Consider the following 23,229-nt stretch of genomic DNA (forward strand, 5'->3'; position numbering starts at 1 on the left):
TTGTCCGAGTGTGCCATCGAACCTGGGTCCCAGGCACCGTGAGGCAGCAGTGCCAACCACGGAGCCACCCTTGCTGATTTTCTGTACTTGCTGTTGATGAGAATTTGGTATCAGTGTCCGGGGGGAGTGGATTGGACTAAGGAGACACAGGAGAGTAATAATAATAGAGAAAGTGCTGTTGGGGGGAAAAGGCCTGAGGTTTGGAACCTTTATGGAGACGTCTTTCTGGAACTGACGGTGGTTGAAGAGTGTGAGGAGGTGTTTGCAAGAGTCAAGTCCCAGAGGTAACAAAAGCACCATCAAAGTCTTGTGCAGGAGATGGGCTAAAGCAAGGTGTCATCAAAATGTGCACATAATCTGGTCAAAAGGTGAGAGCTCGCAGATTTCTGAGTTTGGAGCTAGCTCCTGCACATAGCATGGAGCCCCAGGATTTTTCTGAAAACTCTCCAGGGTTGCTGTGATCCCAGTGAGAGGCTTCCATTTGCTGCCTCTATCCGGGTGCCTCGGGATTGTCAAAGGTCTTTCACACTCCCCAGCAGTGGGCAGTGCAGGAATCCCCCACTTTTCCAAAGTTCGCTTTACGCCGCGTGACTTGTAAGAGAGAGCGACGTGAGTAATTGTTGTCGCCAACTGCAAGAAATCCGAAGAGGGTTTCTGCTTTTACAAAAATCAGCGAACATTTTCCCGCATAAATTCGCCATTTTGGCGTACGAGAGGAACACTCTACTTTTCAGATAGTCGGTGGGGGGATACCTGCAGGAATCTGTCTCATGTCGCGAAAGGGGCACTTGAACTCTGGCTGAGCAGGAAGGGTTTTTGCTTTAATCCTGCCTGTCCCCTACCACGGATTTGGGACATTCCCAAAGGTTGCTCCGTGAGGCCGATGCAGACCCTGCTGTGACCCAGGGAAGTGCTGCAGCACTGGAGGGAGTGCCAATTTGTTGGAGGCGCCATCTTTTCAATGGAATGTCAGGATGTAGCTTTTCAGTTCTCTTGGGGGTATGCGTTGGCCCTATTCAAACAAGAAGAATCAAGTAGATCACTGCAAGGTCTCCCAAGCCAAGTTATCCCTTACATCACTAAAATAACTTAGCTCAGTGCAGAAACAATTGTACCATTGCTGATGTTTAGTATTGTCACATGTATCGAGATACAATGAAAAGTAATGTTTGACATCTTACCCAGCCTTTATTGGTCAGTGCATTGAGTACAGGAGTTGGGAGGTTGTATCATGGCTGTACAGGACACTGGTTAGGCTACTTTTGGAATACTGTGTTCAGTCCTGTTCTCTCTCCTACAGCAAGGACGTTGTGAAAAGGGTTCAGAAAAGATTTTCAAGGATGTTTAAGGGTTTGAGCTAGAGGGAGAGGCTGAACAGGCTGGGGCTGTTTTCCCTGGAGCGTCAGAGGCTGAGGGGTGACCTTATTGAGGTTTATAAATTCATGAGGGGAATGGATAGGGTGAATGGACAAGGTCTCTTCCCTGGGGTGGGGGAGTCCAAAACTAGATGGCATAAGTTTAGGGTGAGAGGGGACATAAGGAGCAACGTTTTCACACAGAGGGTGATGCGTGTATGGAATGAGCTGCCAGAGAATGTGGTGGAGGCTGGTACAATTACAGTATTTAAAAGGCACCTGGATGGGTATATGAATAGCAAGTGTTTGGAGGGATATGGGCCAAGTGCTGGCAATTTAAACTAGAATAGTTCAGGATATCTGTTCGGCATGGACGGGTTGGAGCAAAGGGTCTGTTTCTGTGCTGTATGACTCTAAATCATACAGAATGAAGGACATAGTGTAACAGCTACAGAGAAGGTGCGGATAATTCCCTCATTAACCTGTTCAGAGATGTTACTGTACAACTTTGGAGCAAGTGGGACCTGATCCTGGGCCTCCGGGTTCAGAGATAGGGGCATTACCACCGTCCCATGCAGGCTAACCAGCTGCCCTGAAAGCACACACTCACTGAAACCTCAGCCAGCGTTGAACAGATGGAAAGAGATTCGGCAGCAGCAGCCTGGGTGGATTGTTTCAGTTAGCGGTGGACGCACTGATTACTGAGAGGACTCAGGACTTACTCAGGGCCTGGCCTCCAGGAGCCTGTTGTCATATCTCCCATCATGGACCATTGAGTCTTGTTCCACTTTCTAACCAACTGGTTAATTGTATTGCCTCGAGCGGAATATTCCGGCAGCTGCCATTTATTGGATCCCGCTGCCCCCACCACCTCAACATTCCCTCCGGGAGGTGTCATTGTAATCATTTGATTCTTGCATCGTGGTGTCACCAACAAAGAGGCCATTTATTGTCCATCCTTAAAGGTCTATGAGTATCATAAAACAGAGTTGGATTATCACCCCCTCAGATACAACTGTATATTTATGTGAGAGAGGGACTCTATATCTATATGCGAGTGTGTGACTGTATATCTGTGTGGGAGTGAATTACTATATATTTGTAGGGGTTTGTCTGTGTATGGGAGTGTGTTGTGTGTGGGACTGCGTCTCGGTGGGAGTGCGCCTGGATGTGGGAGAGTGTTTGAGTGTGGGAGTGTGTCTGGGTGTGGGAGTGTGTCTGTGTGGGAGTGTGTCTGTCTGTGGGAGTGTGTCTGGGGTGTGAGTGTGTCTGGGTGGGAGTGTGTCTGGGTGGATGTGTGTCTGGGTGTGAGTGTGTCTGGGTGGGTGTGTGTCTGGGTGGGTGTGTGTCTGGGTGGGAGTGTGTCTGGGTGGGTGTGTGTCTGGGTGTGAGTGTGTCTGGGTGGGTGTGTGCCTGGGTGGGTATGTATCTGGGTGGGTACATGTCTGGGTGGGAGTGTGCCTGGTAGATATGTTTCTGGGTGTGTGTGTGTCTGGGTGTGTGTGTGTCTGTGTGTGTGAGTGTGTCTGGGTGTGAGTGTGTCTGGGTGTGAGTGTGTCTGGGTAGGAGTGTGTCTGGGTAGGAGTGTGTCTGGGTGGGTGTGTGTCTGGGTGGCAGTGTGTCTGGGTGGGTGTGTGTCTGGGTGTGAGTGTTGCTGGGTGGGTGTGTATCTGGATGGGAGTGTGTCTGGGTGGGTGTGTGTCTGGGTGTGTGTGTGTCTGGGTGGGAGTGTGTCTGGGTGGGAGTGTGTCTGGGTGGGTATGTGTCTGGGTGGGTACATGTCTGGGTGGGAGTGTGCCTGGTAGATATGTTTCTGGGTGGGTGTGTGTCTGGATGGGAGTGTGTCTGGGTGGGTGTGTGTCTGGGTGGGTGTGTGTCTGGGTGGTAGTGTGTCTGGGTGGGTGTGTGTCTGGGTGGGTGTGTGTCTGGGTGGGAGTGTGTCTGGGTGTGTGTGTGTGTCTGGGTGCATGTGCGCCTGGGTGGGAATGCGCCTGGGTGGGGGTGCGCCTGGGTGGGGGTGCGTCTGGGTGGGAGTGTATCTGGGTGGGGGTGTGCTTTCACATTGTTCTGTTCCCTTTTAAATGTGCCCTCCCCTCCCCCCAGTGAACCCTTTGGGCTGTAATGTAGGGCTGGCCAAGGGAGTGTTGTCTTCCCCTGCCTATTTAGTCTGTCCTGCTGAGCATTTACAGGGTTATCTGTTATTTGTTGGAAGTGTCAGTGGGGGTGACTAGCTGCTGGGGGTGGGAGTAGTTTTGGACTGGGCTGTGGGGTAGTATTTTCTCTGGGAAGTATGGCCCGTTGTTGGCTTTTTCCCTTCATTGTGCCCTCTTGGGTTGGGCATCACTTAACACCCATCCCTAATTGTCCCTTGACTGAGTGGCTTGCTCTACCATTTCTGAGCGCAGCTAAGAGGCAAACTCATCGCTGTGGGTCTGGAGTCATGTATAGGCCCAGACCAAGTAAGGAGGGCAGAATTCCACCTCTAAAGGGGCATTAATGAACCAAGTGTTTATTAACCAAAACAATCAAATGTGTGTCATACCAGATTTGAAACATTAACTCTGTTTCTGTCTCCGCTTTCATCAGCGCTTTCAGTGTTTGTATTTTGCTTTTTTTAAAATCGATGGCAGTTGTCATGGTCACGGTGACTGAGACTAGCGTTGAATTCCAGATTTTATTTTGATGCCACCAGCTGCTGTGGAGGGATTTGAACCTGTGTCCTGAGAGCATTGATCTCGGGTCTGGAATGTGAATCTAGTGACAATGCCCCTGTCACCGCGCTGAGAGTCAACATTGATTGAAACCCCCCCCCACCCAAAAACACAGGAATATTTCCTCACTTCTTCCATGTCGACCAGATACCCCAACCCAATCTAGTCCCATTTGCCAGCATTTGACCCCTATCCCTCCAAACCCTTCCTGTTCATGTGTCCATCCAGATGCCTTACAGAGGCAGGGAATTCCAGAACTTGAGAATCTAGGTGTGGTGAAACAAATACAAAGAGGGATTACACGTTTTTGTTATGTGAACAAAAATAAATCAGCATTTATTACCCAGAGGGGCCATTGAGAGTCGATCACAATGCCGTGGGTCTGGAGTCACATAGAGTCAGCCAGCACAGAAACAGACCCTTCGCTCCATCCATAATCCCAAACTAAGTTAGTCCCACTCGACTGCTCTCGGCCCTAATCCCTCCAAACATTTCTTATTCATGAACTTATCCAAATGTCTTTTTTTTTTGTAAACGTGCCCACATCTCCCATTTCCTCTGGCAGTTCATTCCACACACGAACTACTCTCTCGTGTAAAAAAATTGCCCCTCGTGGACTTTCGAAATCCTTCTCCTCACACCTTAAAAATATGCGTCGCCCCCCACCACGCAGTCTTGAAATCCCCCACCCGAGGGGCCCTATCAATACCCCTCATGATTTTATAAACATTTATACTACATCAGATTACTCCCTGAAGGGGGATCAGTGAACGAGTTGGATTGTTCCCCAAATGACAGTTTCCTGATCATCATTTAAGTCCAGACTTCAAAATGCAGTAGTTGCCCCATATCCACAGGGAATACGTTCCGAGAACTATCATTGAAGCCTGTAACTGTGAATCGGAGCGAACCCATACATTTCAATGGGAAATTCACCATCCCAGCAGTCACCGGTCTCTGGTTCCGGAAGGTTCCCTATTATGCTTGGGCCATGGTAAATCAAAACGGGCGAAAATGAGTCCACAGATATCGGGGAGGCGGGGCGGGGGGGGGGTGTGTGGGGGGGTGGGGCGGGGGGGGTCGCCCTGTAATTTAAATTTCACCACCTTCCCTCCCAGGATTGAGCCCTGAGGGCCCAGCACAGGGCCTGGGCCTTGGCCTAGCAAGTTTATACCAACCTACCCTATCCCCAGAGTTACCACGGCCAATCCACACCAGCCTACACATCCCTAAACCCGATGGGCAATTTCCCACGGCCCATCCACCCGAACCTATACATCTCTGGACTGTGGGAGGAAACTGGAGCACCCGGAGGAAACCCACACAGACACAGGGAGAATGTGCAAACGCCACACTAAAGTTGCCCAAAATTGGGATTGAACCCAACTCTCTGGCACTGAGGCATTAGCGCTAATCACTGACCCACCCTCCAAATTAAATAATTATCTAGTAATTAACTAATTAACTATTAATATTGTTAATGCCACTGGGTCATCACCAAATCCTAATGCTTTAAAGGCCAGAGTTACAGGAGTGCAGAGACCGCGGAGGGGTACCAGGGCTGGACGAGGTGATAGAGAGTGGTGTAGGAGCAGGAGGGTGTTACAGAGATAGGGAGGGATTCAGGAGCAGGAGGGGGTTACAGAGATAAAGAGGGATTCAGGAGCAGGAGGGGGTTACAGAGATAGGAGGGATTCAGGAGCAGGTGGGGGTTACAGAGATAGGGAGGGATGTAGGAACAGGAGGGGGTTACAGAGATAGGAGGGATTCAGGAGCAGGAGGAAGTTACAGAGATAAAGAGGGATTCAGGAGCAGGAGGGGGTTACAGAGATAGGGAGGGATTCAGGAGCAGGAGGGGGTTACAGAGATAAAGAGGGATTCAGGAGCAGGAGGGGGTTACAGAGATAGGAGGGATTCAGGAGCAGGTGGGGGTTACAGAGATAGGGAGGGATGTAGGAACAGGAGGGGGTTACAGAGATAGGAGGGATTCAGGAGCAGGAGGAAGTTACAGAGATAAAGAGGGATTCAGGAGCAGGAGGGGGTTACAGAGATAGGGAGGGATTCAGGAGCAGGAGGGGGTTACAGAGATAGGGAGGGATTCAGGAGCAGGAGGGGGTTACAGAGATAGGGAGGGATTCAGGAGCAGGAGGGGGTTACAGAGATAAAGAGGGATTCAGGAGCAGGAGGGGGTTACAGAGATAGGGAGGGATTCAGGAGCAGGAGGGGGTTACAGAGATAAAGAGGGATTCAGGAGCAGGAGGGGGTTACAGAGATAGGAGGGATTCAGGAGCAGGTGGGGGTTACAGAGATAGGGAGGGATGTAGGAGCAGGTGGGGGTTACAGAGATAGGGAGGGATTCAGGAGCAGGAGGAGGTTACAGAGATAGGGAGGGATGTAGGAGCAGGAGGGGGTTACAGAGATAGGAAGGATTCAGGAGGAGGAGGGGGTTACAGAGATAGGACGGATTCAGGAGCAGGAGGGGGTTACAGAGATAGGGAGGGATTCAGGAGCAGGAGGGGGTTACAGAGATAGAGAGGGATGTAGGAGCAGGAGGGGGTTACAGAGATAGGGAGGGATTCAGGAGCAGGAGGAAGTTACAGAGATAGGAGGGATTCAGGAGCAGGTGGGGGTTACAGAGATAGGGAGGGATGTAGGAGCAGGAGGGGGTTACAGAGATAGGAAGGATTCAGGAGGAGGAGGGGGTTACAGAGATAGGACGGATTCAGGAGCAGGAGGGGGTTACAGAGATAGGGAGGGATTCAGGAGCAGGAGGGGGTTACAGAGATAGAGAGGGATGTAGGAGCAGGAGGGGGTTACAGAGATAGGGAGGGATTCAGGAGCAGGAGGAAGTTACAGAGATAGGGAGGGATTCAGGAGCAGGAGGAGGTTACAGAGATAGGGAGGGATTCAGGAACAGGAGGAAGTTACAGAGATAGGGAGGGATTCAGGAGCAGGAAGGGGTTACAGAGATCGAGGGGGTAGATGGACTTTAGCAGATTACAGCAAATGGGTGGGGTGTAGGGGCTGGTGGAGGATGAGGTGGTGGTGCTTGTTGGGATGCACTCGGTTTAAGGGTGGGGTGCTGAATTCTCTCCCGCCATTCGCGGGCATGTTTCTGTGTCACTTGGTCTGACCTCAGGCACTCTCTGTCTGTGAGCGAGGCAGTGGTCAGCTATTCAGCTGGGGGTGGCAACGTCAGCGTCCACCCTTTCCTCCAAGACCTCGGCCAAAATGCTTTTCCGGTTTTGGGGGATGGAGAGCTGAAGGCGGTGTGAGGGCTGCAATAGCAAATGAATCTGGATCCACTCCCTGACCCACCTGCAAACTCAATGGGCTGAATGGCCTCTATCCACTGAGGCTGCCTTTCGCTGGTGGAAAAAAGGCACTTGGATATCTCCTAAAAATCACACTGAGACAATGGTGGCAAGGTCTAGAGTCAATGAAGACAAAGCAGATACAGCAATCTCAGTAAACATGCGGGCAGGAAAGGGTTAACCCAGAGAGCGCAGATAAACATTGAGAATCGTCAGGTCATTTTGAGAAAAAGAGAGAGAGAGAGGGCGGAGGAGGGAAGCAAAGAGAGAGAAATTCATAGAAACACAAAGACGAGAGGGGGTGGAAGACAGGCAACAGAATAGAGAGAGAGAAAAGTGAAATCAGAGATAGAGAGAAAGGAGGGATGCATAGGGAGAGATGGAGAGACCAGAGAAAATAGCAATCGAGATATAAAGGCAGCGAGAGAAAGGCAGGAGAGAGCAGAGACAGAAAAATAAACAAAGAGGGAGAGAGAAAAACAGAGGCTAATGTTTACAGAGATGGAGAGAGTGAGACTCCCACACATACACTCTCTCTCATACACACACACACACACACTCATACACAGATACTCTCTCACACGGACACACACACACACACACACACACACTCATACACAGATACTCTCTCACACACACACACACACACACACACACACACACACACACACATACACAGGTACTCTCTCACACGGACACACACACACACACACTCATACACAGATACTCTCACACACAGACACACACACACACTCATACACAGATACTCTCTCACACACACACTCACACAAACACACACACTCACACACAGACACTCTCTCACACGGACACACACACACACACACACTCATACACAGATACTCTTTCACACGGACACACACACACACACACATACACAGACACTCTCTCACACGGACATACACAGACACTCTCTCACACGGACACACACTCATACACAGATACTCTTTCACAGACACACACACACACACACACTCATACACAGATACTCTCTCACACGGACACACACTCATACACAGATACTCTTTCACACACACACACACACATACACAGATACTCTCTCACACGGACTCACACACACACTCTCTCACACACTCTTACACAGACACACTTATACACACACACAAACACACACAGACGCACACTTTCTCACACATTCTCTCACACAGCCAAGGGGAGGGGGAGGGGGGTGGGGGTGGAGAGATAAATGGGTGGGGGAGGGGTGTGGGGGTGGAGAGATAAATGGGAGGGGGTGGGGCTGGAGGGGAAAGGTAGCTGAGAATAGGCCGATGGGGGTAATGGTGGGAGATAGTTGGAAGAAACACGGACAGGTCAGGAGAGCGGTGCCGAGTTGGAGAGTTGGATCTGGGATGAGGTGGAGGGTGGGAGGGTGATGAGGAAACTGGTGAAATCCACATTGATGCCCTGGGGTTGGAGGGTCCAAAGCCGGAAGATGAGACGTTCTTCCTCCAGGCGTCGGGTGGTTAGGGTTCGGGGGCAGAGGCCAGAACGATGTAGCAGACTTGATAGGCTGAATGGCCTACATCTGCACCAATGTGAAACTGGCAAGTGCTGGAGATCATAGCGTGTCAGGCTAGCATCCATGGAGAGAGAGAGAGAGAGAGAGAGAGAGAGAACGTGCGAGAGAGAGATTCAGAGAGAGAGCGTGCGAGAGAGAGATTCAGAGAGAGAGAGAGAGAGAGAGCGCGTGCGAGAGAGAGATTCAGAGAGAGAGAGAGAGCGCGTGCGAGAGAGAGATTCAGAGAGAGAGAGAGAGAGCTAATGTTTGGAGTCTAGATGACTGTTCATCAGAAGAGTCAAAATGTTAGCTTGTTCCCTCTCTCTGGATGCTGCCTGACCTGTTATGATCTCCAGCATTTGCTGGTTTAAGTACAGAGTCCAGCATCTTGTGCTCTTCCATGCTGCTCCTGTGCCTTAGGTCTTACCTGCTGACAGTGCCCACTTGGCACGTTTTCGTGAGCGTCCTTGTGCAAAGGAGCCCTAATGCCCTCCCAAGTATTAAGAGGTGTGCTGCAGAGAGTTACCAGGGGGAGGCAGTGCGGAATTGTCAGATTGAGAGAAAGAGAAATGAAGAGAAAGAGAGATTCTGAGGAAAAGTTGGGACTTTCTCAATGTTTATTGAGTGAGTTGGTGACCCACACACAAGCTCAGTTCCTATTCGGCCTTTCTATTGGTCACCTGGAAACACAGGAAATAGGAACAGCAGGAGGCTATTCAGCCCCTCAAACCTCTTGCTGCCATTCAACCAGACCCATGACTGACCTTCTATTTTAGCACTGTCTTCCTGCACATTGCCCTCAGTATCTTTAAAAGGGCTCCTCACCAACATTGTAGAGATTCCCCCAGTCTGCAGAAAACTAGTTAGCTACAGCAAGGAGCTGGGGTCCGTCCATCTCAAAGCAATGCCCCACCACTCAGCGAGGGAGCCAAGGTCTGGATGGGGACTGCGCTTTCCCTTGCTTACACAGGCTATGAATCTTACAGCCTCTTTCTTTACCAGCTCATTGCTTTTTCTGGCAACTTCATCCAGTCGTTAATCATCCCTGTGCACAAGGCGATAATTGTTGGCCTGGGTCCCAACTTGCCCCGTCTCTCCTTGGTCTCCAAACTGCCCTGGACACTGCGTTGGGGAGCGGAGTAGCTTGTTCACCTCCCCCCACCCCCAACCCCGGCTTGGTGGATTTGGGACACCAGCCGGCGACCCCCTGGTCAGCTCCTCAGGAACTCCCCGGTTCACAGTGAAGTCAAACACAGGCATTTACAGAGTTCCCTTCTCAGTTGGAGGAACTAATAAGAGAGGACGGGCTAAGTCTGTAAATCCAGCAGCCCCTGTCAGGCGGTGCCAAACTCAGTTCGTAAAAGCCAGCAGATTGGTGTCGGCGGGACAGATCTGAGGGAGGCGAAGTCTCTAATAGACTGCAGACCCTGAGAACAAACGACCCTTGGTCAGAGCTGGCTCGACGAGCCCATGCTTTCACCCTGTGTGAAGGATGGAGAAATGGAACAAGGCCGTTCAGCCCCTCTTTGCTCTGCTATAAGATCATGGCTATTCTGATTGGGGCTTCAACTCCACTTTCCCTTCATTCGATTCATTGTTGTCACAGTGAAAAGCTTTGTTTTGCGAGCAGTGCTGGCAGATCACAGGAAATAGGGACACAGGGTGCTGAGACAGAGTGAGGCACACAGGGTTACACTGTACAGGAGATGTACTCGGTAAGACCACCATTAGATTTGAAATGAGAGAAGTCCGTTCAGCAATCTAATAACAGCAGGGAAGACGCTGTTCCTGAACCTGTCGGTGGGTGTGTTCAAACTTCTGTCTGCCTTCACTCTCACACACACTCACAAACACACAGACACACACAAAAACACATTTACATACATGCGTACACACACACACAGGCACAGACATGCAGATGCACGCAGACACACACACACAAATTTACACAGACACATTTACACACACACACACACGTGTGCACAACACACAATTCCTCACACATTTGCACAGATACATTCACACACACAAACATACACACACGCACACACAAATGCCTTCTGCCCCCATGTTGGTCATCTTGAGTCTGTTTGACGTAGTGTTGTGCTGTTTAAGTGTGGACTCTGTACACTGACTGATGTAGTTTTGTGCTGTATACATTGACGGTGCTGACCCATAGATTTGGATTCCAGTGAAAGTGACTGCTGGCTTTGAGTCCAGTATAAATCCTTAGTTTCTCACTTGTTTCTGAGGGGTGTGGAAGGAGAGGTCAGCTGGAAACTGGGTGTCTGTCTGTCTCTTTCTCTCACTCTCTAACTGCCAAACATTCCACGGTTGAAATGGAACTGTTACCCTTAATAAAACTCTCACATGGTATCTAGGTCACTCAGAATCTCCTGATATAGAAGCTCCCAACTCTCCAGGGCTGGAGAGTTGTCAGAATTTTGGATTATACTCCAGGCGAAGACTGCAAGAAAAGCCCAGGATAATGATCACAAAGCTATTAAAGCAAAAGGCAGCTCTTATTCATCACTGGGGTTAACGGGGATGAGGGAAAACTCTCTGCTGTTGGGAGTCATATCTGGCACAAAGGAAGATGGTTGTGGTTGCTGGAGGTCAGTCATCTCAGCTCCAGGACATCTCTGCAGGAGTTCCTCAGGGTAGTGCCCAAGGCCCAGCTGCTTCATCAATGACCTTCCCTCCATCAGAAGGTCAGAAGTTCGCCGATGATTGCCCACTGTTCAGCACCATTCGTGATTCCTCAGATACTGAAGCAGTCCGTGTTCAAATGGAACAAGATCTGGACAATATCCAGGCCTGGGCTGACAAGTGGCAAGTAACATTCGTGCCACACAAATGCCAGGCAATGTCTATCTCCAACAAGCGAAAGTCAAGCCATCACCCCTTGACTTTCAATGTTGTTACCATCATTGAATCCCTCACTATCAACATCCAGGGGGATGCTGTTGACCAGAAACTCAACGAGACGTACTGCATAAACGCAGTGGCTACAAGAGCAGGCCAGAGGCTGGGAATCCTGCAGCCTCCCCTCCTGACTCCCCAAAGCCTGTCCACCATCTACAAGTCAGGAGTGTGAGGGAATACTCCCCACTTGCCCTGGATAGGGGGCAACTCCGACAACACTCAAGAAGCTCGACACCATCCAGGACAAAGCAGCCCCAGCTTGATTGACCCCAAATCCACAAGCATCCCCTCCCTCCACCCCCGACGCTCAGTAGAAGCAGTGTGTACCACCTATAAGATGCACTGCAGAAATTCATCCAAGATCCTTAGACAGCTCCTTCCAAACCCAATACCATCTAGAAGGATAAGGGCAGTAGATACATGCGAACACCACTCCCTGCAGAATCCCCTCTAAGCCACTCACCATCCTGACTTGGAAATATATCGCCGTTCCTTCAGTGTCGTTGGGTCAAAATCATGGAATTCCCTCCCTAAGGGCATCGTGGGTGGCTTTACACTAACAGTTCAGGAAGATAATTCAGCACCGCCTTCTCAAGGGGCAATTAAGGACGGGCAAGTAGCCACATCCAGTGAAAGAATAAATGAAAGTTAACTTAATGGTTAATCCTAAAGTTATGGGGGGAGAGTGGAGTAAACTTGGTGGTTGAGTTGACAGTCAGACATCACACCAGCAGAGACTGAAGGTCATGATTTGACCACGAAGACTCCAGGGGGAGGTGGCATCAGGAGCAGTGTAGCTCAGAAATCCAGCTCCCGGCTGCTGGAACTTTCAAAGTGAAGGCCTGCAAGGGCATGCTGGGAGTTTGCTCACCTTCTGTGAAAGGGCCTTTTAATCTCCTCAAGGGATTTGTTAAACAGGATGGAGAGGTCAAGAGGCAGAGTTTTAAATTTATAAATCACCGAATTCCAAACATTTGTGCACAGCTGTCGGGTTCAATGCAGGAAGCAGTGAAGAGGTTTCTCTTTTCATTATATGTAGAGAAATGGTTTGCCGTTAGGGTTTCTTGCACTAGATTCAGAACATATGAAACAGGGCAAGGGCAGGACATTCAGCCCCTTGAGCCGGCTCTGCTGTTCCATGATCCAACTGTGTACTCACCCCCCACTTTTGTCAGGTCATCCATAACCATTGACTTCCTTGTTGATAAATATTCTGTCTAACTCAGAAATGAATATGATGATGATGATGATGATGACACGGTGGCTCAGTGGTTACTGCTGCTGCCTCACAGTGCCAGGGATCAGGGTTCAATTCCAGCACTGGGTGACTGTCTGTGTGGAGTTTGCTCATTCTCCCCGTGTCTGTGTGAGTTTCCTCCGAGTGCTCCGGTTTCCTCCCACAGTCCAAAGATGGGTGGATTAAGTGGATTGGCCATGCTACATTGACCCATCGTGCCCAGGATGTGCAGGTTAGTGTGGATTGGCTATGCTAAGTTACCCCATAGTGTCCAGGGATGTGCAGGTTAGGGTGGATTGGCCATGCTAAATTACCCCATAGTGTCCAGGGATGTGTAGGTTAGGGTGGATTGGCCATGCTAAATTGCCCCATAGTGTCCAGGGATGTGTAGGTTAGGGTGGATTGGCCATGCTAAATTGCCCCATAGTGTCCAGGGATGTGTAGGTTAGGGTGGATTGGCTATGCTAAGTTACCCCATAGTGTCCAGGGATGTGTAGGTTAGGGTGGATTGGCCATGCTAAATTGCCCCATAGTGTCCAGGGATGTGCAGGTTAGGGTGGATTGGCCATGCTAAATTACCCCATAGTGTCCAGAGATGTGTAGGTTAGGGTGGATTGGCCATGCTAAATTGTCCCATAGTGTTCAGGGATGTGTAGGTTAGGGTGGATTGGCCATGCTAAGTTACCCCATAGTGTCCAGGGATGTGCAGGTTAGGGTGGATTGGCCATGCTAAATTGCCCCATAGTGTCCAGGGATGTGCAGGTTAGGGTGGATTGGCCATGCTAAATTGCCCCATAGTGCCCAGGGATGTGCAGGTTAGGGTGGATTGGCCATGCCCAAGGATGTGCAGGTTAGGGTGGATTGGCCATGCCCAGGGATGTGCAGGTTAGGGTGGATTGGCCATGCTAAATTGTCCATAGTGTCCAGGGATGTGCAGGTTAGGGTGGATTGGCCATGCTAAATTGTCCATAGTGTCCAGGGATGTGCAGGTTAGGGTGGATTGGCCATGCTAAATTGTCCATAGTGTTCAGGGATGTGCAGGTTAGGGTGAAATGGCCATGGAGGAGGTAGGGGAGTAGGTCTGCATCGGATGCTCTTCGGAGGGTTGGGTGCAGAATCAATGGGCTAAATGGCCTCATATTTGCATGGATGTGGGATTCTATGATCTGGCCTCCACTATTCGATGGGAACAGAGAATTCCAGGCCATAAATGAATTTTAACAGAATAAGTATTCCCACATCTCCATATTAAATGCAACACTGCATATTTTGAAATTGTATCCCTTCACTCTAGACAGCCCACAGGGAGGGAAGTGTTTCAGCATCCACCTTGTATGTCTCAATAAAATCACCCCGTGGATTTTGTAAACTCCACCAGATATATAGGCCTGACCTCACAAGATAACCTCTTTGCCCCAGGGGTCAGGCGAGTGAACCTTCTGAACTACAACCTCTCAGTTGGTTACTTGGCCACCTCTCCCCACGTTGAGGGGGCTGACTCGCTCGAGTGTGGCCTACATAGCGCTGCAAGGCCCCAATATGGCCGCCCCTGACAGTCAGGCAATTCCCGTTGCCGGGGACAGCGCAGCCCCCAGTGGGGGCTGACTGGGCCCCGAACCTGTCATCTCCTCTCCCCCCCCCCCTCCCCACCCGCTTGGGAAGCTAAATTTTGTGAGATCCATCATGGGATCCAGAAGTTCTCTGAGAGTGGGGCCCAGAGCATGAGGACGAGCCCAGTCAGAGGTGGAAACGATGTTGCAAACCTCCAGGGCCCAACACTGCCCCAGCTAAAGACCCACTGTGCGGTGTATGCTGAGATATTATCAGCAAAGTAACTGTCACAGGGAAAGAGAAAATAGCTCAGTGTCTCATCGTTGCTCCCCACAGTGCAGTTTGCAGTATTTAATCACATCTATAATATAGACACAAATTGACACCCGGGGCAATAGACACTCTCTCACAGCTAATGTGCTGCATGTTTTGCTAATATTTGTGGTAGGCAATGATGGCTGAGCTGGGTCTAGATTCCAACAATGTGTTTTCCAGATTGTCCTTGAACCACATGATTTCAACTCATCAGATTCCAGTTCCCTGGTCGGTTTGAGTCCTGCACTGAGGAACCGTTCCTATTCAGGGTTTTAGAGACTGAGTACAATTTCATATTTCAGCTCCTCCCTAATCTTAAATGTGTGGGACAAGATGCATTTAAATACCAGCTGATCCCTTGTGACATTATCACAGCTGAAGGGGAGAGAAAGACTTGCATTTCGATGGTGCCTTTCACGACATCAGAACGTCCAAAAATACTTCATAGATTGTCACAAATAGGATTCAAAAAGAAGGCATCAAAATTCCCTCGATTCCAGTCTCTAACACACCCCTGGGTATCTGTTATTCTGTATATAAATCCTCCTGAACCCCTCAATTAGATTCCCATCTGTAACTCAGTCCCACATATCTGTTATTCTATATATAAAACCTCTGAGCTCCTGAATCAGATTCCAGTCTGTACCTCACACCTGGGTATCTGTTATTCTATATATAAACCCCCGAACTCCTTGATTAGATTCCAGTCTGCAACTCACTCGTGGGTAATTTTTATTCGATATATAAACTCCCGAACTCCTTGATTAGATTCCAATCTGTAACTCACTCCCGGGTAATTTTTATTCGATATATAAACCCCCCCAAACCCCTTGATTAGATTCCAGTCTGTAACTCACTCCTGGGTAATTTTTATTCGATATATAAACCCCCGAACTCCTTGATTAGATTCCAGTCTGTAACTCACTCCTGGGTAATTTTTATTCGATATATAAACCCCCGAACTCCTTGATTAGATTCCAGTCTGTAACTCACTCCCGGGTAATTTTTATTCTATATATAAACCCCCCCAAACCCCTCAATTAGATTCCAGTCTGTAACTCATTCCCCGGTATCTGTTATTCTATATATAAACCCCCCCAAACCCCTCAATTAGATTCCAGTCTGTAACTCATTCCCTGGTATCTGTTATTCTATATATAAACCTCCTCAAACCCTTAATTGGATTCTAATCTGTAAATCCCTCCTGGGTATCTGTTATTTTATATATAAATCCACCAAAACCCACAGTTAAATTCCAGTCTGTAACTCATTCCCGGGTATCTTGTTATTCTCTATATAAAGCCCCCCGGAACACCTCGATTAGATTCTAGTCGGTAACTCACTCCTGGATATCTGTTATTCTATGTGTAAACCTGTGAACCCCTCGATTGGATTCCAATCTGTAAACGTGGTAATGATGTCTCTTGCTCGACTCTGGGTAGGTGAAAACACAGCTCCCTCAGAGTGAGCTGATAAAGTAGAGAGTCTATATTTAACCGCAGCCTTTCACTCCTCACACATTGAAAACTCTCCTCCCGGCAGATATTATTTATTTAGCTTGGGCCTCCTGTTGCCTCAAGTAGTTGTATAACTCAGGAAGTTGCCGTGTTATTGGAATAACATTTCTCCAGTTGGATTTTTCCACATTAAACCGACCCTGCCTGGTCTGCCTGAGAGTCAATGGTGAGAGTATGATCTGCTCCCCCTGTGCTGACCTCACGGTTTCTCTCACAAGGATCCATTCTCTGTTTCAGGGGAGTGGGGTTTGATGAGGGAAAGACTGAATTCCGGTCCCTGGGCAGCTGCTGCTAAGAGACCATTCTAAGGGCTTGCGCCAGTTGGCTGTTTGACTACAGGAGGAATCGCAGGTGGCCCCGATCAGTCCTTCTGAGTTTCGAGGGGCTAATATTTTGAATAATGTTTATTTCCACCTGTGAAGTGATTTGGGAAAAGCTGATTGTAGTGCCAGGCACTATCTAAATGCAATTATTTTCTTGTCGGCAGGGGTATAAGGTTCACTGGTAATCCCAGGCTTTGGGAGGAGCTGAAATGTTGACCACAATGAGGGGAAGGGAGTCCCAACAGATATTTCCCCTAAATCATCTCTCCATTGGTGTCCTTCCTGGGGTCCATGGTAGATTAATCTCCAGGATGCCCGAACCCTGAGAGAGAACACATGGGGGCCTTCAGTGCATGTGTGTTCTTTCTGCGTGCAGATTAGGATAGACTGTCCCATAGTGTCCAGTGATGTGCAGGTTTGGGTGAATTGGCCATGCTAAATTACCCCATTGTGTTCAGGGATGTGCAGGTTAGACTGGATTGGCCATGCTAAATTGCCATCCCCCAACCACTGAGGCCTGAGCTGGGAATATTGTCCTCTCTCTATCATCCTGGGACCTTCTACTGCTTTCTCCTCCTTCCCCTCCCACCCCAAATCCCCCACATTCCTTCTATTTGTCACGTTCCCCACTTCCTGCCCTGCCACCAATTGGAAAGAAGCAGGCTCCCCGACAGCCAATCGGATGATTCGCAAGACAACCCAATCCCTGAGGTGGCCCCACAAATTCGGAATCATAGAATCCTGACAGCGTGGAAGCAGGCCATTCGGTCCATCAGGTCCACATCAACTCTATGAAGACCATCCCCACTCAGACCCATTCCCCCTATCTTATTCCTGTAATCCTGCATTCCCCATGGCTAATCCACCCTAACCTACATATCCCTGAACACTATGGGGTAATTTAGCATGGCCAATCCACCCTAACCTGCACATCCCTGAACACTCTGAGGTAATTTAGCATGGCCAATCCACCCTAACCTACACATCCCTGAACACTATGGAGTAATTTAGCATGGCCAATCTACCCTAACCTACACATCCCTGAACACTATGGAGTAATTTAGCATGGCCAATCCACCTTAACCTACACATCCCTGAACACTATGGGGTAATTTAGCATGGCCAATCTACCCTAACCTACACATCCCTGAACACTATGGGCAATTTAGCATGGCCAATCCACCTAAACTGCACATCCCTGAACACTATGGGCAATTTAGCATGGCCAATCCACCCTAACCTACACATCCCTGAACTCCATGGGGTAATTTAGCATGGCCAATCCACCCTAACCTGCACATCCCTGAACACTATGGGACAATTTAGCATGGCCAATCCACCCTAACCTGCACATCCCTGAACACTATGGGATAATTTAGCATGGCCAATCCACCCTAACCTACACATCCCTGAACACTATGGGATAATTTAGCATGGCCAATCCACCCTAACCTGCACATCCCTGAACACTATGGGATAATTTAGCATGGCCAATCCACCCTAACCTACACATTCCTGAACACTATGGGGTAATTTAGCATGGCCAATCCACCCTAAGCTGTACATCTGTGAAGGATGTAGAGGTGCTGGGGTTGGACTGGGATGGACAAAGTCAGAAGCCCTATCACACTGGGTTATAACCCGACAGGTTTATTTGTCGGGCTATGCCACGTGACTGTGATCTTTGAAGGGAAACTAGATTTTTCTTTTTACAACAATAGTTGTCATGGTGACCAGAGACTAGTCACGAGACCGGCTTTTGACTCCTGATCTATTTGTTAACTTCTGATGGCTGCTATGAAGGGATGTGAGTGTCAACCCCTGGATTACCAGCTGAGGAGGAACAGTTACCACAGGACTCTCGCTTTCGAGAGAGATGACCCTTTACCTCAAGGGGCAAAGTGGGACTTGTTATGGTAACCTCAGCTGGTGTGGGAATCGAACCCATGCTGTTGGTGTCACTCTGCATTGCAGACCAGCCACCCACTCAACTGAGGTCCCACCAGCCCAGTATTGCTACCACCATCCCATCTTATAACTAGCGTTCCATTGCATGTTTATGAATTAAACTTAGATTAGATTTGATTAGATTACTTACAGTGTGGAAACAGGCCCTTCGGCCCAACAAGTCCACACTGACCCGCCGAAGTGCTACCCACCCATACCCCTACATTTACCCCTTACCTAACACTACGGGCAATTTAGCATGGCCAATTCACCTGACCCGCACATCTTTGGACTGTGGGAGGAACCTGGAGCACCTGGAGGAAACCCACGCAGACACGGGGAGAACGTGCAAACTCCAAACAGTCAGTCGCCTGAGGCTGGAAATGAACCCGGGTCTCTGGCTCTATGAGGCAGCAGTGCTAACCACTATGCCACCATGCCGCCCACAACTTAGGTTCCCAAGGTGGGATTTTAACCCAGGTCCCCGTGCAATAGGCTGGACCTCTGCACTGCTAACCCATGTGGCATCACCATTACGCCTGTACCTCCCCTGTCAACGGTGGGGGATGAATTCTCGGAGAGTTGAACCTACAACCAGGGGGACAGCACAATTAAAACGCTGCACTGTCAAAGCTGCTGACGAGACGCTACACTGAAGCGTCTCAGACTGATGTAACATATCCCCATCTCGAAGAAGGGAAGGACTGCTTCCCTGTGTGTGCTGGGAAATATTTATCCCTCAACCCATGGATGGTGGAGTCAGTTGTTCCATTATTGTTGTTAGGGAGTGCTGTGCACAAATTGGCAGCCACCTTTCCAACTCCTTATTGAGGTTTATAAAATCCTGAGGGGCATGGATAGGGTGAATAGTCCTGGAATGGGGGAATTCCAAAACTAGAGGGCATAGATTTCAGGTGAGAGGGCAGCCATCTTTCCAACTCCTTATAGAGGTTTATAAAATCCTGAGGGGCATGGATAGGGTGAATAGTCCTGGAATGGGGGAATTCCAAAACTAGAGGGCATAGATTTCAGGTGAGAGGGCAGCCATCTTTCCAACTCCTTATAGAGGTTTATAAAATCATGAGGGGAACGGATAGGGTAAATGGACACGGTTTTCTCCCTGGGGTGGGGGAGTCCAAAACTAGACAGCATAAGTTTAGGGTGAGAGGAGAAAGATTTAAAATGGCCCTAAGGGGCAATTTTTTCACACAGAGGGTGGTACGTGTATGGAATGAGCTGCCAGAGGGAGTGGTGGAGGCTGGTACAATTGCAACATTTAAAAGGCATCTGGATGGGTATATGAATAGGAAGGGTTTGGAGGGATATGGGCCGGGTGCTGGCAGGTGGGATTAGATTGGGTTGGGATATCTGGTCAGCATGGATGGGTTGGACCAAAGGGGCTGTTTCTGTGCTGGGCATCTCTAAGACTCTAACAACATTGGTGTTTCAAAACTAACACCATGGGGCTGAAGAATTGAGTGACCGCCCCTGGATTGGTGAAGAGGTGCTGCAGAAATGCAGGTTCTCATGCTCCATCCAGCGAATCTGGGGACAGAGAGGAGAGAGACCTTTCCTCAAGGTGAGACATGGAGAGCTAGTTGCAGGGAAAGGAGGCCAGATCCCAGAAAAGAACGTTGAACGGGAGCTGGGTGGAAAACTGAGGGAGGAACAAACAGGTGGAGTGGTCAAAGAGCTAGCACATGTACATAATGGCCTGAATGGCTTCCTTCCGTAATAAGACTGTCCGCAGCCACCTCAACTCAATACTGCGACCCTGCATCTGACCATTGAACAGTGTCAGAGCTCCCCAAGAAATGCAGGGCCACTGCAGAGGGAGTGCTATCTGTCCCTGATGGTCTCTGCTCCCTACTGCACTCAGCTTAATCCAATCCCACAGCCTTGAACACTCTGCACAGCAGAAAAGCAGAGAAACACAGACGATGCAGGGGAGGAATTTTTCGCAAAAATCCATAAATACATCTGTAATTCTTCATGAGTCACCGTTCGATGATTCACAGGGAAATCATTGAAGTTCTCTGTCTCTCTCTCTCGCTCTCTCACTCTCTCTCTCTCTCTCTCTCTCTCTCTGTGTGTAAGAGGTACTCCAGAGAATTTGGAGGCAGGCTTACAGGAAAGAGTTCATGAGCAGAACAACAATAGCACAAAAGCACCTTACCTCACGGTCAAACGGAATTAGGATTGGGGTGGACAGAGGGGCTGGTATCTGAGAGTGGGACAGTGTGAGTGAGTGAGGGAGGGGCTGGTATCTGAGAGTGGGACAGTGTGAGTGAGTGAGGGGGGAGCTGGTATCTGAGAGTGGGACAATGTGAGTGAGTGAGGGGGGGAGCTGATATCTTAGAGTGGGAAAGTGTGAGTGAGTGAGGGAGGGGCTGGTATCTGAGAGTGGGACAGTGTGTGAGGAAGGGGCTGGTATCTGAGAGTGGGACAGTGTGAGTGAGTGAGGTAGGGAGGGGCTGGTATCTGAGAGTGGGACAGTGTGAGTGAGGGAGGGGGAGAGCTGGTATCTGAGAGTGGGACAGTGTGAGTGAGGGAGGGGGAGAGCTGGTATCAGAGAGTGGGACAGTGTGAGTGAGTGTTCGAGGGGGGAGCTTCTTTCTGAGAATGAGCCTGTGTGAGGGAGTGAGGGAGCGGCTGGTATCTGAGAGTGGGACAGTATGAGTGAGTCAGGGAGGGGGCGTAGCTGGTATCTGAGAGTGGGACAGTGTGAGTGAGTGAGGGAGGGAGTGGGGAGCTGGTATCTGAGAGTGGGACAGTGTGAGTGGGGGAGGGAGGGTGTGGCATCTGAGAGTGGGACAGTGTGAATGAGTGAGGGAGGGGCTAGTAACTGATCGGGGGACAGTGTGAGTGAGTGAGTGAGGGGGGTCTGGTATCTGAGAGTGGGACAGTGTGAGTGAGTGAGGGAGGGGGGAGCTGGTATCTGAGAGTAGGACAGTGTGAGTGGGGGAGGGAGGGTGTGGCATCTGAGAATGGGGCAATGTGATTGAGGGAAGGAGGGAGGGGCTGGTATCTGAGAGTGGGACAGTGTGAGAGTGAGGGAGGGTGGGGCTGGTATCTGAGAGTGAGACAGTGTGAGTGAGTGAGGGGTGGGAGTTGGTATCTGAGAGTGGGACAGTATGATTGAATGAGGGAGGGGGTGAGCTGGTATCTGAGTGCGGGACAGTGTGAGTGAGTGAGGGAGGGACTGGTATCTGAGAGTGGGACAGTGTGAGGGAGTGGGGGAGCTGGTATCTGAGAGTGAGACAGTGTGAGTGAGTGAGTGAGGGAGTGGGGAGCTGGTATCAGAGAGTGTGACGGTGTGATTGAGTGAGGGAGGGGCTGGTATCTGTGAGTGGGACAGTGTGAGTGAGTGGGGGAGGAGTATCTGAGAATGGGACTGTGAGTGAGTGAGGGAGGGGTGAGCTGGTATCTGAGAGTGGGACAGTGTGTGAATGAGGGAGGGAGGAGCTGGTATCTGAGAGTGGGACAGTATGAGTGAGTTAGGGAGGGGGGTGCAGGTATTTGGGAGTGGGACAGTGAGAATGAGGGTGGGAGGGTGTGGTAACTGAGAGTGGGATGGTGTGAGTGAGTGAGGGAGGGACTGGTATCTGAGAGTGGGACAGTGTGAGTGAGTGAGGGAGTGGGGGAGCTGGTATCTGAGAGTGAGACAGTGTGAGTGAGTGAGTGAGGGAGTGGGGAGCTGGTATCAGAGAGTGTGACGGTGTGAGTGAGTGAGGGAGGGGCTGGTATCTGAGAGTGGGACAGTGTGTGAGTGAGGGAGGGAGGAGCTGGTATCTGAGAGTGGGACAGTGTGAGTGAGTGAAGGAGGGGCTGGTTTCTGAGAGTGGGACAGTGTGAGTGAGTGAGGGAGAGGGGGGGCTAATATCTGAAAGTGGGACAGTGTGAGTGGGGGAGGGAGGGTGTGGCATCTGAGAGTGGGACAGTGAGAGTGAGTGAGGGGGGGAGGAGCTGGTATCTGAGAGTGGGACAGTGTGTGAGGGAGTGAGGGAGCTGGTATCTGAGAGTGGGACAGTGTGAGTGAGTGAAGGAGGGGCTGGTTTCTGAGAGTGGGACAGTGTGAGTGAGTGAGGAAGTGGGGAGCTGGTATCTGAAAGTGGGACAGTATGAGTGAGTCAGGGTGGGGGGTGCAGGTATTTGGGAGTGGGACAGTGAGAATGAGGGTGGGAGAGTGTGGTAACTGAGAGTTGGACAGTGTGAGTGAGGGAGGGAGGAGCTGGTATCTGTGAGTGGGACAGTATGAGTGAGTGAGGGACGGAGGGGCTGGTATCTGAGAGTGGGACAGTGTGTGAGGAAGGGGCTGGTATCTGAGAGTGGGACAGTGTGAGTGAGGGAGGGAGTGGGGGAGCTAATATCTGAAACAGGCACAGTGTGAGTGAGTGAGGGACGGAGGGGCTGGTATCTGAGAGTGGGACAGTGTGAGTGGGGGAGGGAGGGTGTGGCATCTGAGAGTGGGACAGTGAGAGTGAGGGGGGGAGGAGT

The sequence above is a fragment of the Hemiscyllium ocellatum genome, chromosome 47, assembly GCF_020745735.1.
Source record: "Hemiscyllium ocellatum isolate sHemOce1 chromosome 47, sHemOce1.pat.X.cur, whole genome shotgun sequence".
NCBI classification, from domain to species: Eukaryota; Metazoa; Chordata; class Chondrichthyes; order Orectolobiformes; family Hemiscylliidae; genus Hemiscyllium; species Hemiscyllium ocellatum.